Source organism: Martes martes, assembly GCF_963455335.1.
Source record: "Martes martes genome assembly, chromosome: 13".
NCBI lineage: Eukaryota > Metazoa > Chordata > Mammalia > Carnivora > Mustelidae > Martes > Martes martes.
The window spans coordinates 36,790,600-36,806,524 of NC_137901.1; the positions used below are offsets into that span (position 1 = coordinate 36,790,600).

At 39.1% G+C, this 15,925-nt stretch overlaps 1 protein-coding gene across 1 annotated transcript in view; it reads right to left on the reverse strand.

The window, feature by feature from the left end:
* GALNT1 (polypeptide N-acetylgalactosaminyltransferase 1) overlaps positions 1–15,925 on the reverse strand; it is a 123,381-nt gene that overhangs the window by 77,077 nt on the left and 30,379 nt on the right. The window contains exon 2 of the mRNA XM_080822239.1: positions 1,877–1,931. The gene's annotated coding sequence lies outside the window, so the exon portion shown is untranslated. The remainder of the gene's footprint in view (positions 1–1,876; positions 1,932–15,925) is intronic.

A 15,925-nucleotide genomic window follows, 5' to 3' on the forward strand; every position in this document is an offset into this window, starting at 1 on the left:
GTTACATTTAACAATACAATAGGACGCTGTAGGGAGAGAGTTAACACTGCAGGTCTGTTTTACTCAGGCTTTCCTAATCTCTGGGGGATGCCTGGAGCCATGGTAATGACCCCTGGCCAAACTCTGAGAACTAAACTCCTGGAATGTTCACAGTCACTGGCTAAGGATGTTAGAGACAGCAGGTCAGGATATATCAGGCTGTCAGCATTGTTTAAAGTAGGCATCAAGATTTATGATGTGCACCTGGTATATGGTCAGGATCCTAAGTTTTAGTCACCAGGGCTGGCCACAGAAAAACATGTCCATGTGAGCCTCACTGAGGAAAGAAATCAACATTTGTGTCTTATCTTCCTAGCATTCACCTGCATGTAGCTTCTTCCTGCTGTTCCTGTACTGCATCTTTTGCTGTAATAAACCTTAGCCAGGAGTACAACATTATGTTAAGTTGGGGGAGTCCACCAGATCAAAACTAATGGGCAGTTATGGTACTCCCATCAAAATAAACACCATTAAAGCATTTGGTTTGCCATAATACCTACTTCTAAATGCTACATGATCATAACCACAATCTGCTTAAATGAATAAACCAATGTACAGGGTAAAAGTGAACACAGCAGTCACAAGATTACTATCCCTAGAAAGGGCTTGGTTGCAAGGTGGGCCCTTGACTGGCATCTGGAAACTTAAATGATAAACAATTCCCTACACTGATATAAAACTCACCTTAAATGGTTAAGTGTACCTAACTGTGCCTAACCCATTTGTCAAACAATATAGTTTGTGCAAAACACATGACTGCTTTCTGGGAGACTGAAATTTTGGTACATGCTAGGCCACAATGACCAGCCCCAATGAAAACACTGGCACTGAGTTTAATGAGTTTCCCCAGCTTGTAACACTTCACATGTGTTGTCACAATTCATTGCTAGAGCACACCGTGTGTGACTCCCCTGGGAGAGGTTCTTGGAAGCTTGTGCCTATTGTCCTCCAGACTTCACCCCATGCACTTTTCCCTTTGTCAATACTGCTTTCTAACCTTTCACTCTAAGAAGTCTTAGTTGTTCTTATGACTACATGCTGAATCCTGTGAGTCCTCCTAGCCAATCACTAAACCTGGGGTAGCTGTGGGAACCCCAAACACAGTCAGCATATTAAAAGAGAAGTGAGTAACTATTAGTCCAAATGCTGATATCCAAATCTGGGTTCAAGTTTCAATTCCAACACTTACAAGCTAAGCAATCCTAGAAATGTTACTCTTTATTTGCATATATCCGGGGCTCTTGATTCCTTTGAGAAAAACATGCCCACCTTATAGCCCCATTTCATTAAATTAAATGAGGTAATGTACATCACTTAGGTATCAGCAAACACTCAGTAAATATTAAATAGTATTTCTAGAGGTACTTTCTTAGATGAAACCAAAAACCAGGAACTTTTATACTTGTACTGATACAATGATTATTCAAATGGCCATGCAGAGTACTACAAAAAGAAACGCAGAGGTAAACTTTAACTGAATCTTCAACACTGATTCTATGAGTGATTCCCAGCCCACATGACAGGATTCTTGGGTGAGCTCAAGCACATTAAACCCCATATAAAAATTTTTTTATTCCTAGACTGATATTCATCTAGTCTTCAAACCGATCTCCCTGAGGAAATATGAATGCACTAATTAATTAGTACTGGGACTGTGCCTGATGGTTACATTTCTCAAATAACTGAATTTATATTTTAATATAAGCCATTCACTTACATATAGATGAGGCAAAAAGTCCCATCCACACAGGTATGAAACCTCCACAGCTGTAAGAGCAAGCCCCAAGGCAAAGAGAAGTGCAGCCCTGAAATCATTCACTCCCAGCTATCAACTTACCCCAAAGTGGTTTTTCAAATGAATTCATATCCCAAATCCACATGTCCCACATTTCCTGTTGAAAAATAAATTTCCTAAAATCAGATTATTACTGAATAACTCTATCCTCCCCCCTTATTACTTCAGCCAACCTATCCCACTGGACTTTAAGTCAGCCATACCTGAGGGCAAAACTCATGTCTTATTTAGCCAGTTCTCTAATGCTGAACACGGGCACATAACAGGTGTTTCCCCAAAGCCTGCACATAATAGGTGTTCAGTTAATGTCTAATACATGAATAAAATATTATTGAGATCCAACAGCAAGCTCAGTGGAAAAAAACTATCGTTCCTCTTCTTAGAAATCTATCAGGATATTAACTTTCCAAGTGGGAAGGCCAAAGACACAGAGATAGCACCTGCAGCAGGTACTATTTCCTTTGTTTTTTTTGTTTTTTTAAGATTTTACCTATTTATTTGATAGAGAGAGCACAAGTGGGGAGGAGGAATGAGAAGCAGACTGCCTGCTAAGCAGGGAGCCTGATGCAGGGCTCCATCCCAGGACCCTGGGATACTGACATGAGCCGAAGGCAGCCACATAACAGACTGAGCCCACGCAGGCATCCCAGTACTGCTTATTCCTTACCCCCCTCCACATACACCATGCTTCACTCCATTAGATCTCCAAATGAATTCGACTGATCATTTTCTGCTAGACCACCTTTTCTCTATTCATTCAAGCTAGCCATGGCTCTTCTATTCCTCTTCCTGGTGCAAGTGACCAAATCTCAACGAACAGGACCCAAGAGGAAAACTGCTGGGCACATTTAGGAAAAGTTACGCTGTCTCAGAGGTAATGAAGGAGAAATTATACCTATAATGGGGGAGCTATTTATGTGTGGGGGCGGAAAGCACACGGGAAGTATCTACACCTTCCTCTCAGTTTTACTGTAAACATCTAACTGCTCTAAAAAAAAAAAGTCTTTAAAAATAAAACATGAAAGACTTACACAGAGAAAGGTGAAACCGCTCCTACTGGAGTAACCCTCCCCCAAACAATAATTACAAACTCTGGCCCAAACATAAAAACCACTACTGAAAAGCACTGGACAGGTTACAGAGGTGATGGGGATTGTGGAGGGCTCTTGTGATGAGTACCAGGGGTTGCACGGAGTGTTGAATCACTATATTGGACGACTGAAACTAATATTACACTGTATGTCAATTGGAATTCAAATAAAAACTTTTTAAAAAATTTTTAAAAAATTAGAGAAGCACTAAATAGCAACCAAAACACAGAAAAGAAAAGGCAACCCTTGAAACAGGGGAACTATACTAGATGAGATTTGCCTTTTTATGGCTGCTTGCCTGAAGACAGAGACCACCCTGCATTGTGTGCAGCAGGTAAAACTCAAGAAGGAGCTCTCACTCTCATTGGCTTGTGGCATCAAAGGATGAAGGCTGGGGCCAGTAGAGCAACTGGAAAGTAAGAAGAAAATCCTGGATATGTTTATGTATGTAAACCTCACCACAATCCTTACCTAAGCCCTAAACACACAATACAGGAGACTCCAGAGGTCCCAAAGAAAAGCAATGGCTAAAATGGCTGAAAGAACTGAGCAAGAGAGCAGGTTGTTGCCCAATGCAGGAGAAACAGAGTTTGGGATTTAAGTCCAGCCAGTTAACTGCCTGCTACAACAACAAAGAATCAACACTCTTTCGGAGAAAACAGAATTATGGATCACAAAAGCATTTACAATTCAATAAAAAATTACTAGACATGAAAATAAACAAGAAAATGTGACTATGGTTAAAAAAAAAAAAAAAGCAGTCAATATACTTTGGACACAAGATCACCCAGATGTTGGAATTAGTAGACAAGGGCTATAAAGTAGCTACTAACCATGTGTTCAAGAAGTTAAGAATAATAAAGGAAGAGAAGTAACTCATCAGGTAAATACAAAGCATAAAAAGGAACCATACAGGACCACAAAGAACACAAATATATGAAGTCTGAAATCTAGAATTCACTTCACAGATTCAACAGCACATGAGAGGCAAGAGATACAGGCATATCTTAAAGATACTGTGGGTTCAGTTCCAGACCACCATAATAAATAAAGTGAGTAATATTAATTTTTTGTTTCACAGTACATATAGAAGTTTACACTTTAGTTTATTAAGATGTGATAGTATTGTGTCTAAAAAAACTATGTACATACCTTAAAAAATGCTTCATCGCTAAAAAAAATGCTAACCATTATCTGAGCTTTCAGAGTCATAATCATTTTGCTGATGAAGGGTCTTGCCTCTGCGTTGATGGCTACTGACTGATCAGGGCAGTGGATGCTCAAGGATGGGCTGACTGTGGCAATTTCTTAAAATAAGACAACAATGAAATTTGCCAAATCAACTGACTCTTCCTTTCATGAACAACTTCTCTGTAGCATCATAGGCTGTTTGACAGTATTTTACTGACAGCATAACTTCTTTCAAAATTAGAATCAACTGGGGTACCTGGTAGCTCAGTTGCTTAGGTGTCTGCCTTTGGCTTTGGTCCTGATCTCAGAGTCAAGGGATCGAGCCCCGCGTCAGGCTCCCTGCTCAGTGGGGAGTCCACTTCTTCCTCTCCCTCTTCCCCTCTCCCCTCCACCTTGTGCTCTCTGCTCTCTCTCAAATAAATAAATAAAATCTTGAAAAAAAAATTAGAGTCAATTTTCTCAAACTCTACTGCTGCTTGATCAACTAAATTTATATGATATTGTAAATCTTCTGCTGTCATTTCAACAATCTTCACAGCATTTTCACCAGGAGTAGATGCTATCTCAAGAAGCCACTTTCTTTGCTCATCACAAGAAACAACTCCTCATCTGTGCAAATTTTATCATGAAAGTGCAATTCAGTCACATCTTCAGGCTCTACTAATTCTAGCTCTCTTGCTATTTCCACCACAACTGCGGTGACTTCCTCCACTGATGTCTTGAACCCCTCCAAGTCGTCCATGAGGGCTGGAATCAACTTCTTCCAGAGTCCTGTTAATGTTGATATTTCAACCTCTTCCCATGAATCACATTATGTTCTTCATAGTGTCTAGAGTGTCCAGAAGGCATTCAGCTGACTTTGCCCAGATCCATCAGAGGAATCATTATCTATAGCAGCCTTACAAAATGTATTTCTTAAATAATAAGACTTAAAAGTTAAAAATACTCCTTGATCCATGAGCTAAAGAATAGATACTGTGTTAGCAGACATGGAAACAACGTCAGTCTCATTGTGTATTTCCATCAGAGCTCTGGGGTGACCAGGTCTATTGTCAATTAGCAGTTAAAATATTCAAAGGAATTTTTATTTTTTCCTGAGCTGTAGGTTTCAACGATGGGCTTAAAACCATGTTGTAAACAGTAAACCATGTTGTAAACAGAAGTGCTATCATTCAAGCTTTGTTGGTCCATTTCTAGAGAAAAGGCCAGGATTTAGCATAACTCTTAAGACCTGGGATTTTCAGAATGATCAATGAGCATTGGTTTCAACCTAAAGCCACCAGTTGCATTAGCTCCTAATAAGAGAGTTAACCTGTCCTCTGAAGCTTTGGAATCAGGCACTGACTTCTCCTGTCTAGCTATGAAAGTCTTAGATGGCATTTTCATCCAATAGAAGGCTATTCTGTCTATACTGAAAATCTGTTATTTAGTGAAGACACCTTCATTAATCACCCTGGCTGTTATCTTCTGGGTTAGCTGCTGCTACTTCTTCATCAGCACCTGCTGCTTCACCTTGCACTTTTACGTTATAGAGATGCCTTCCCTCCTCAAACCTCACGAACCACCCCGTCAGCCAGCTTCAGACTTTTCTTTGCAGCTTCCTCACCTCTCTCAGAACTGAAGAGAATTAGGGGCTTGTGCTGGATTAGGCTCTGACTTAAGGGAATGTTGTGGCTGGTTTGATCTTCTATTCATACCACTAAAACTTCCTGCATATCAGCAATAACACTGTTTGGCTTTCTTATCACTCTTCACTGGAGTAGCACTTTTACTTTCCTTCAAGCACTTTTCTTTTGCATTCCCAACTTAGTTGGCAGATTATACGGAGCTTTTGCCCTATCTCAGTTTCAACATGCCTTCCTCACTCAGCTTAATCATTTCTAGCTTTTGATTTAAAGTAAGAGACATGTAACGCCTCCTTTTACTTGAACACCGAGAGGCCACTGTAGGGTTAGAATTGGCGCAATTTCCATATTCTTGTGTCCTGGTGCACAGGGAGGCCCAAGGAGAGGGGGGAGAATGTGGGGGGGGGTAGATGACAGTCAGTAGGTGAAGCAGTCAGAATACACATAACATTTACCAATTAAGTTCACCAGATCTTATATAAGCACAGTTTGTGGCAGCCCAAAACAACTGCAATAGTGACATCAAAGCTCACTGATCAAAGGTCACCATGACAAACATAATAACAATATTGAAAAAGTCTGAAATATTACAAGAATTTGACATAAAAAATTTGACATAGAGACTCATAGTGAGTAAACACCACTGGAAAATAATGTCAACAGACTTGCTCAACATAGGGTTGCCACAAACCTTCAATTTGTAAAAAACACAGTATCTGCAAAATACAATAAAATGAGATATGCCTGGGACGCCTTGGTGGCTCAGTTGGTTGAGCCGCTGCCTTCGGCTCAGGTCATGATCCCGGGGTCCTTGGATCGAGTCCCACATCAGGTTCCTTGCTTGGCAGGGAACCTGCTTTTCTCGCTGCCTCTGCCTGCCTCTCTGCCTGCTTGTGTGTTCTCTCTCTCTCTCTCTCTCTCTCTCTCTGGCAAATAAATAAAATCTTAAAAAAAAAAAAATGAGGTATGCCTGTAAAGGGTCAGTCAATTTAAAGATACATCAAAAGCAAGTATCCAATCTGAAGATCTGAAAGAAAAATTTTTTAATGAACAGAGAGCCTCAGTGAATTATGGCACAATATCATAAAGTTTAACGTATGTGAAATCAAAGTGCCAAAAGGAGAAAATTATATAAAAATTATATATACAGAAAAGTATAGTATATGCAAAAGTAACAGCTAAAAATGTCCACAATTTGGAGAAATCACAAATCTAAGTCCAGTGAACCCTAAGCATGATAAATACAAATGAAATCCCAACTAGAGCTCATCATATACAAAGGCTAAACACCAAAGATACAGAGAATAACCTGAAAGCAGCCAGAGGGAAAAAAGACATACTATATACAGAGGGAAAAAATGGCTGACTTCTCATTATATGAAACAATTTTCAGGTAAAGAGAAGCCGAAACAACTCATCTCTTTGCAGACCTGCACTACAAGCAAGGCTAAAGGAAATTCTTCAGGCAGAGGGAAATGACAACAGATCTGTAAGGAGAAAGGAAGAAAAGAAGCAATGGTAAATGTAGGAACAAACGTAAAAGCCTGATTCCTCCCTCTTGCTTTTTTTTTCCTTTAATTTTTATTTAGGGATACCTGGGCTCAGTCAGTTAAGCGTCTGCCTTCAGCTCAGGTCATGATCTTGGGGTCCTGGGATTAAGTTCCATATCAGGCTCCTTGCTTAACACGGAGCCTGCTTCTCCCTCTGTCTGCTGGTCTTCCTGTTTGTGTGCTCACTCTCTCTCTCTCTGACAAAATCTTTTTTTAAAAAATTTTATTTATTTGGGACGCCTGGGTGGCTCAGTTGGTTAAGCAGCTGCCTTCGGCTCAGGTCATGATCCCAGCGTCCTGGGATCGAGTCCCGCATCAGGCTCCTTGCTCGGCAGGGAGCCTGCTTCTCCCTCTGACTCTGCCTGCCACTCTGTCTCCCTGTGCTCTCTCGCTCTTTCTCTCTCTGACAAATAAATAAATAAAATCTTAAAAAAAAAAAAAAATTTTATTTATTTGAGAAAGAGAGAGTACACAAGGTAGAGAGTACAAGCAGAGGAAGGAGCAGAGGAAGAGGGAGAAGCAGGCTCTCCATTGAGCAGGGTTCCCAACGTAGGGCTTGATCCCAGGACCCTGAGATCATGACCTGAGCCAAAGGCAGATGCCTAACCGCTTAACCAACAGAACCACACAGGCACTCCTCCTTCTTGCTTTTTTAAAAGACATACGGCTGACTAAATTAAAACTCTTAACTTTGTAATGCATTAATTTCTTAATATGAAGATGTAATATATGAAAAAATAAGAGCAAACAACAGAGGTGGGAGTTAGGTGGAACTACATAGTTGCCAGGGACTTGTTTTACGTGAAATACTATAACCTAGCACCCACTCATGATATTTACAAAGAAATCCCAGGAGATTGAAATTAAGAATAAACTCTGTTAGCCTGATAAAGGATATCTGACCCAAATCTATAGTAAACAAAACGGTTTCTCATAAAGTGTTGGAAGCATTCTCTTTCAAGTTAGTGAAAGGATAAAAATGTGTTCTGTCACTTCTTCCTTTTAAGAATGTACTAGAAATTCTACCCAGAAGAGTAAAACAAAAGATTTAGGAATTGGAAAGAAGAAGAAAAACAAAGAAAATGATAGAAAAATCCAAAACAATAAAGACAAGAGAACTAATGAAAACTTTTGGCAAGGTTGCTGGATACAAGTTTAACAGGCAAAATTCGATAAATTCTTATTGCTAATAACTAGAATATTGCTTAAAAAGATCTTTGAAAAATAAAAACAGCATGGTCAAATATGGATAGTTTATTAAAGAAATAGATTCTCTCAGTATTAATCTATATACTTCATACGCTTCCAATCAAAATCTCAATATAATTTTCTTTACAGAACTGTAAAAGCAGGCTAAAATCACATGGAAGAACAAAGACATGAATGTCAATAAAATTTTGAACAGGGTGAAGTACTTTGTCTACCATATACCAAGCTACAGTAATTAAGTCACTGTGATACATGGGCAGAGATAGATTAAGGAACCAATAAAACAGAAGAGAGTCCAGAATCAGACCCACATGAATATGCAAACTTGATATAGGACAGAGGTGGCACTACAAATCAGTTCGAAAAAGACAGGCTGTTTAATAAATGTTCATCCACATGTAAAAATGAAATAAAACTCCTATCTCACGCCATACAAAAGAACAATTCCAGGTGAATTAAAGTTTAAGGATATACGTTCTACAACTTTAAAGTAAAATATAGGCAAATTATCTTCATATCTTTGGGTAAGGAAGAATTTCTTAATACTCAAAAAGCACAAACCGTAAAAGGAAAAAGTAATCTCCACTATATGAAAGTTAATTTTTAAAAAAAAGATTTTATTTATTTATTTGACAGAGAGAGAGAGAGCACAAAAGCAGGGGGAGCAGCAGAGGGAGAGGGAGAAGCAGGCTCCCCATTGAACAGGGAACCCAACATGGAGCTCCATCCCAGGACCCTGGGATCTTGACATGAGCTGAAGGCAGACACTTAAACGACTGAGCCACGGAGGCATCCTAAAAATTAATTTTTAAAATATAACCAAAGATGTCATCATAGGTAGTCAAATGATAAACCAACGACTGGGGAAAATAATCAAGAAAAGATTAATATCAGAATGTATTAAAAACTTTTCCAACTCAAAACAACACACAAGTGAAAAATGGCATGGTAATGGGCAAATGAGAGGCAAGGAAACATATATAGCCAATGAATGTATGAAAATACGCTCAACTTCAGTAGTTTGCAGAAAAATGAATTTGACCTCATTGAACTGGCAAAACACAAGTGTTAGTAAGGAATAAAGAAATGTGACACTCATACAATGTTGTTCCAAGAGTAGTAATTTGGCACAGCCACTTTAGAAAGCAATCCAGCAATATCTAGAATAGCTGAAGAAACCACTACCCCATTATTCAGTAATTCCACTTCAGGTACGTACCCTGGAGAAACTCTCACACATATAAGGAGACATGCACAAAGACTACAACACTGTTTATAATGGGGAAAAAAAAAGGTAACAACCTAGATACACAGCAAGAGGAAATGGGTAAATAAACTGTGTAACAGAATAATATATAGGCAAAATTAAACAAGAACTGTATGCATCAACATGGGTAAACACTGTTGAATGAAAAAAAGCAATACATGCAGGTTATGTATAGTATGTTCCATTTATAAAGAGTTTTAAAGCTATTAGAATAAGACATTATTCACAGACACAAACACATATTGTAAAGACAGAATAATATGTAGGAATATAATATACCAAATTCACATTATGGATATTTCTGAGGAGGGAGGGAAGGACTTCAATAATACTGGAACTTTTTTTACATAAAATATCTAAATTGTGGCAGACTGCTACAATTTGGTTTCTTACCCAATTCCTATTTTCCTCTTTGGTCTTACAAATCAAACTGCTCTAAGAGTAGCAATTTACACATCTTGGCTTGCACAGTGGATTAAGGTAGCCAATAAGATAAAATCAGAAATCACTGGATTGGGCCATGGGAAAGATACTGAAAGGGTAAGGACTTCATGGGGACATGGGTCCTTTGCCCTTACTCCCTTTACCCTCCAACCTGGGATAAGAACATGAGGGATGGAGTCACAAGGACCTGCTCAGCAACCATGAGATGACCTTGAGAAAGAGCTACAAGCTAAGGACTGTAAAGCAGAAAGACAGATGTGCAGTCCTTGTTGACCACATAGCTGCCATGTCCTGGGAGGAAAAAAGGCCTCTTTAAAGCACCTTTTGGTGGGGGCGGGGGGGGGGGGAGTGCGGTGTAGGGATCTTTCAAATGCAGCCAAACCTAATGCTAATTGACACAGAAGAAAGTAGGGGGGAAGATGTTAAGACATAGGGGAAAGGCATATTCTGCTACTGTACTTTTCTATGTTTTTAATTTTTTATTAAAAACTCTTTCCCTGGGTGCCTGGGTGGCTCAGTGGGTTAAAGCCTCTGCCTTCCGCTCAGGGTGCCTGGGTGGCTCAGTGTGTTAAAGCCTCTGCCTTCCGCTCAGGTCATGATCTCAGGGTCCTGGGATTGAGCCCCACATCAGGCTCTCTGCTCAGCAGGGAGCCTGCTTCCCACTCTTTCTCTCTGCTCTGCCTCTCTGCCTACTTGTGATCTCTGTCTGTCAAATAAATAAAATCTTAAAAAACAAAACAAAAACAAAAACAAAAAAACCCTCTTTACTTCCCAGATTTGAAACAGAGATTCCTCAAATGTTAACCACAGACAACTGCTGGCCCATAGATCAAGAAAAAATACAAAGGCAACACATACAATTTATGAGGTGGCCAACCAGAGTGGATAAAGAACTCACTAGAAACTGGCCAACCACACTTGGAGAATGCAGACAGCTACTACACTATTGCCACCAGCACTGCTGCCGCCGGTTTGGATGACAAACAATCCCACAGTCTCTTGGCTCTGGGCTAGGGATGAGAAAAACCAAAAACAATCTGCAGACTAAACGGAAATCTCTGCTGTCATTCCCCTTCCCTATTTTTCCTTCTCCATGCATTCCCCAGAGCTCAGGGCCATAGTATTCTGTCTCCACAACTGGATCATCAGAGGAGCAAAAATATCACAGAACAGTAGTACCTTCAGAGGAAATTCAGTTGTCTTTTACAATCACAAACAGGAAGGTTCTTTTGAGAACTACTTCACCTAAAACACGGTTTCATGTTACTTCGAAATTAACTCAAGTGACCTTCTCCAATCTAAAAGGTTTTAAAATTTGCTCAACAGACCAGATGAAAACGTAAGTTTGGAATGAAGGTAGGTTTTAGATTTCGGCCCCAAGTAATGGTCTGAAATAGTTATCATGTGAAAAAGAACACAAGAAACAATGTCAAAAACTCTTGTTCACTTACTGGTCTGTTATAGAAAGATAATGATCTAGTCAGTCATGATTTATCACAGGTACCACGCAGTGCAAAACATGCTCTTCATCTTTTTTCTTTAGCTAGTCAGCAATATGGCACCTTCATTTTTGTGGATTTTTTTCCTCCCTAATTTGATTTCTCACTTATTCGGTTTCTCCCTAATGCCACTTAATTTCGTTTCTCAGCTTGTAACATCAGTGGTTGTTCTGCATTCTCTCCTGCTGATTTTACTCACTTTCTGGCCCCTTGCCTTTTGTTTCTGTGAATAGCTATTCTCTGCCTCACTCCCTCAGTATGGTTTTCCCTACTCTCAGATGGCTTCTGCACGGATACTGAGAGCCACACTAGGCCCTATCATCCCAAGAGCCTTTTTCCTGGAATTTTTTTAGCCCTTTGGGGGTAGATGATAGGATTTGCTTCCTGATCTCACAACCAAACAAAAACAAAAAACCACTGTGATCAGGATGTTTACATTTAAGAATGTAACAGAAAGCTAACAGGAAATTTTTTTTAAATCCCTTAAAGAATCTTGCTATATTCACATCAATAACCCAAAACATTTCTGCATTTTTTTTCAATTCCACTGAATTCTCAAAATTGTATTCTGCTAAAACCTCCGAATACTTGGGTTCTCTCTCCTTCCTACTTACACTAAACAGCTGCCCATGTTTTTCTTTATTACCAATAAAAATGTAACTAAAAGATAATTTTTTCTGCAGATGACCTTTTTCCACTTCAGATTTAGAGAATTTAAGAACTGGGTTCACACACAAGCAGATTTTTTTCAAAAACACATACTTTGTTACAGCCTGGATTTAGCTTCCTTCTTATCACTATAAATTCAGAGGAATAACTAAAATAGTGAAGATACATTTAAACATTATCAAAGAGCATATACTTTTTAATGAATATAAAATAATTTTACAGCTTTAATGAGAAGTACTAACAGCACTGCAGAGAACAGTTAAATTAAACTACAACTCAGTTTTGCATTTTGCTGTGCTGTTAAGTGTAGTACTGCCCTATATACATGAAGTGTGTGATTACCAAAAAAAGAACAGCAAAGCAGTCTTAAAGGAGAAGATGAAAGCTTTACCTGATACAGCAAAGTTTATGGCTTTATGATAAAGAAACTTAATCTTGAGGGAGAGTTATTTAAGGAGCAAAGCAGAAAGGGAGAGAAATAATAAAAACTAGGTATTGTTCTATTTCTCCACAGAAGGGTTATTTGTTTTTGTTTCATAAAAACCAAATGCAATATGTGGATTTGTTAGACTTTTGAACCTATAAACTAACTCAAGACATTTTAGGGACCATTGGTGGAAATCTGACCACACACTGGATATTAGATGATACTAAGGAATTACTGTTAATTTTACCAGGAATAACAACAGCATTATGGCTAGATTTGAAAAAAATTTTCTCATTTTTAAAAAATCCATGCTAAAGAATGTTAGAGGTAAAATGACATGATGTATTACTTTAAGATATTTGGGGCTTGGGGGTTAGGGGCAGAGGGATTGAGAGGTGAAGCAAATCTTAATCTTTGCTCAATACCAAAGACGGAGATGGGTTTAAGTGGGTTTGTTTTATTATTTCTTCTACTTTTATATATGTTAGAATTTTTTTGAAATACAAATAAATAACTTTTAAGTATATTCCAGATAGCTAAAAGCTAAGTTAGGATTATGAATGGTTTAACATCCTACTCTGGCAGGCCAAATACTGCAAACATTAGTATTTTGTGAACAAAATCAAGGCATCAATACATTCATTCACTTAACTTCAATTTAGTAATACCTATTTACTATATGCTAAGCATTTCACCAGACCTGAGAGGGCAAGGAAGAGTGAGACAATGTCCCTGTTGCTAGGGACAGGACAGTCACCATGAATACCTGTATATAAGATTCCAGGTGGTCTGGCAGAGGGCACGGAGCACAGCAGCCACAGACAGAAGACAGAGAGGGAAAATGTCAGACTGCCTGCTATGTTCCATACACATTACAACCAGGTATTACTGCCGCCCAAATGGGAGAGGAACCGCTCACGAAGCTGTGTTTGTCTTCACACAAGACTCTACCCCAAGCATAAATGAATCCGAATCTGTGGGTATGGGGTTCCTCTACAGATGACTGTGTATGAGAAAACTGTAGCCTAACGACAAACCTTTCAAGTGGGTTTTATATTCATGTTTCAGCTGAGGAAGCTGAAGAGTCATAGGTTTTAAGGGTGAGCAGAATATGCACATTTGAAGACCTGAAAGGTCTAAGAGGTCAGAAAAGAATCTGGAGAGCGGTACATAAAACCAAAAAGAACCAAATTCTCAAAAAGTTCTCCACAAGGCTAACTGCTACAGAGGAAGGTTAAATGACACTGGGAACTGTGTTTGTCAATATTTAGCAAGCTTCAGTGAGTTGGCTGACTTAAACACGACACTAAAAAACATCAGAGGTGGCACCTGGGTGGTGACTCATTCAGTTAAGCATCTTCCTTTGGCTCAGGTCATGATCTCGGGGTCCTGAGATCACCCCTTGATGGGCTCCCTGCTCAGAGGGGAGCCTGCTTCTCTCTCTCCCTCTGCCCCTCCCCCTGCTCATGTGCCCTCTCTCTCAAATTAATAAATCTTTATTTTTAAAAAATTATAAAAATAAAAAACATCAGAGGGGGGCACCTGGATGGCTCACTCTGTTAAGCAGCCCACTCTTGGTTTCAGCTCAGGTCATGATCTTGGGCTTGTGCTTGAGCTCAGCGAGGAGTCTGAAGATTCTCTCCCTCTGCCCCTCCCCCCCATTCATGCACCTGCTCTAAAATGAATAAATAAATCTTTTTTAAAAATTAAAAAATAAAACACATCGAAGTGTCTCATAAACTGTGCTAGGTAAAGAAATGAAACCTTACTCAAGACTTCAGGATACTTCAAGCTTTACTACTAGTCCCATTAGGCATATGCTGTGGAAGGCTGGATAAAACAAAAAATACCTAGAGTTCCTAAAGCTAGAAAGGCTATTCTCTCCTTTAATGGGGATAGAAGTTAAAGCAGAAGGAAAGCACAACAAGGGCTGCTTGGCACTTACTGAGTGCTCGGTATGTTCAGAGGCACTCTGTAGCACAGTCCTCCCAACAAGTAGTGAGGTAGGTACTCTTCCGCTCATCACCTCACTGATACAGAAAACTGACACTTTGAAGGGGTTGGGTAATGTGGCCAAAGTCACACAGTTTGTCAAGACCAGAATTCAAAATCAGTCAAGTCCCAGTAATATCTGCACCCTTTACAGTCTACCTCCAGAACTTATATAAATGGAATCATAGTATAATGTATTCTTTTGCTACCTTTTCACTCCGTGTTTTTAAGATTTGTCCACATTGCTGTATTAACAGTTCATTAACTTTTGTCAGTGGTTCACCAACTCTTCTCTGGTGCCACAGAGCAGGAGGTGGCAAACTGCTATTTTTACAAACAAAATTTTATGGGAACACAACCACACCTATTCTATGTCTTTATGAAGCACCTATAGCTGCTTTGGCACTGTCACAGCAATGCTGAGTAACCACACCAATGGACTATGGGGACTGCAAGGCCTAAAACACTCACTGTGTGGGACTTTACAGGGAGCTTGCGGACTTCTGCCCTAGAGTATTGACTGCAGTGGCACACTTGATATTGTCCAAGTTTACAATCAATGTACTTTTCATATCCATTTCCTTGTTGACAAATATTTAATGCCTATTCATTTTTCTTCTATGAAATGGCTTTTCTATTGCCCATTTATCTTTTTCACACTGGCACAGATGTGTGACATATAGACATGTGTATAGAGATTTGTGTATGTAGACATATAGATGTGTGTATATTACTGTAATAAAAATTTTTTGTCACTTGTTAGAAATTCTTCTATTCCTGTACTTGTGACTAGTCTCTGCATTCTGCCACAAAGAAGAAATAAAAGATCTTAATTTTAATACAGTCACATTTATTAACCTTTTCATGTTAACAATTATGCTTTTAGCATCTGGTTAAGATAGCCTGAGGTTACAAAACACTCTAATATTTTATTCTGAAGGCTTATGTTTTTCATTTCATAATTAACTTTTTAATCTACCTGGAATTCGTTTTTTTAATATGGTGTGAGGTAAGAAATCTTTTTTTCCCCAATGTGGCTAAATAACAATACCGACATCATTTACAGAGTATTCCATTTCCTTATTTGATTTGTAACACTAGCTCTGTTATATATCAGATTTCCCAGT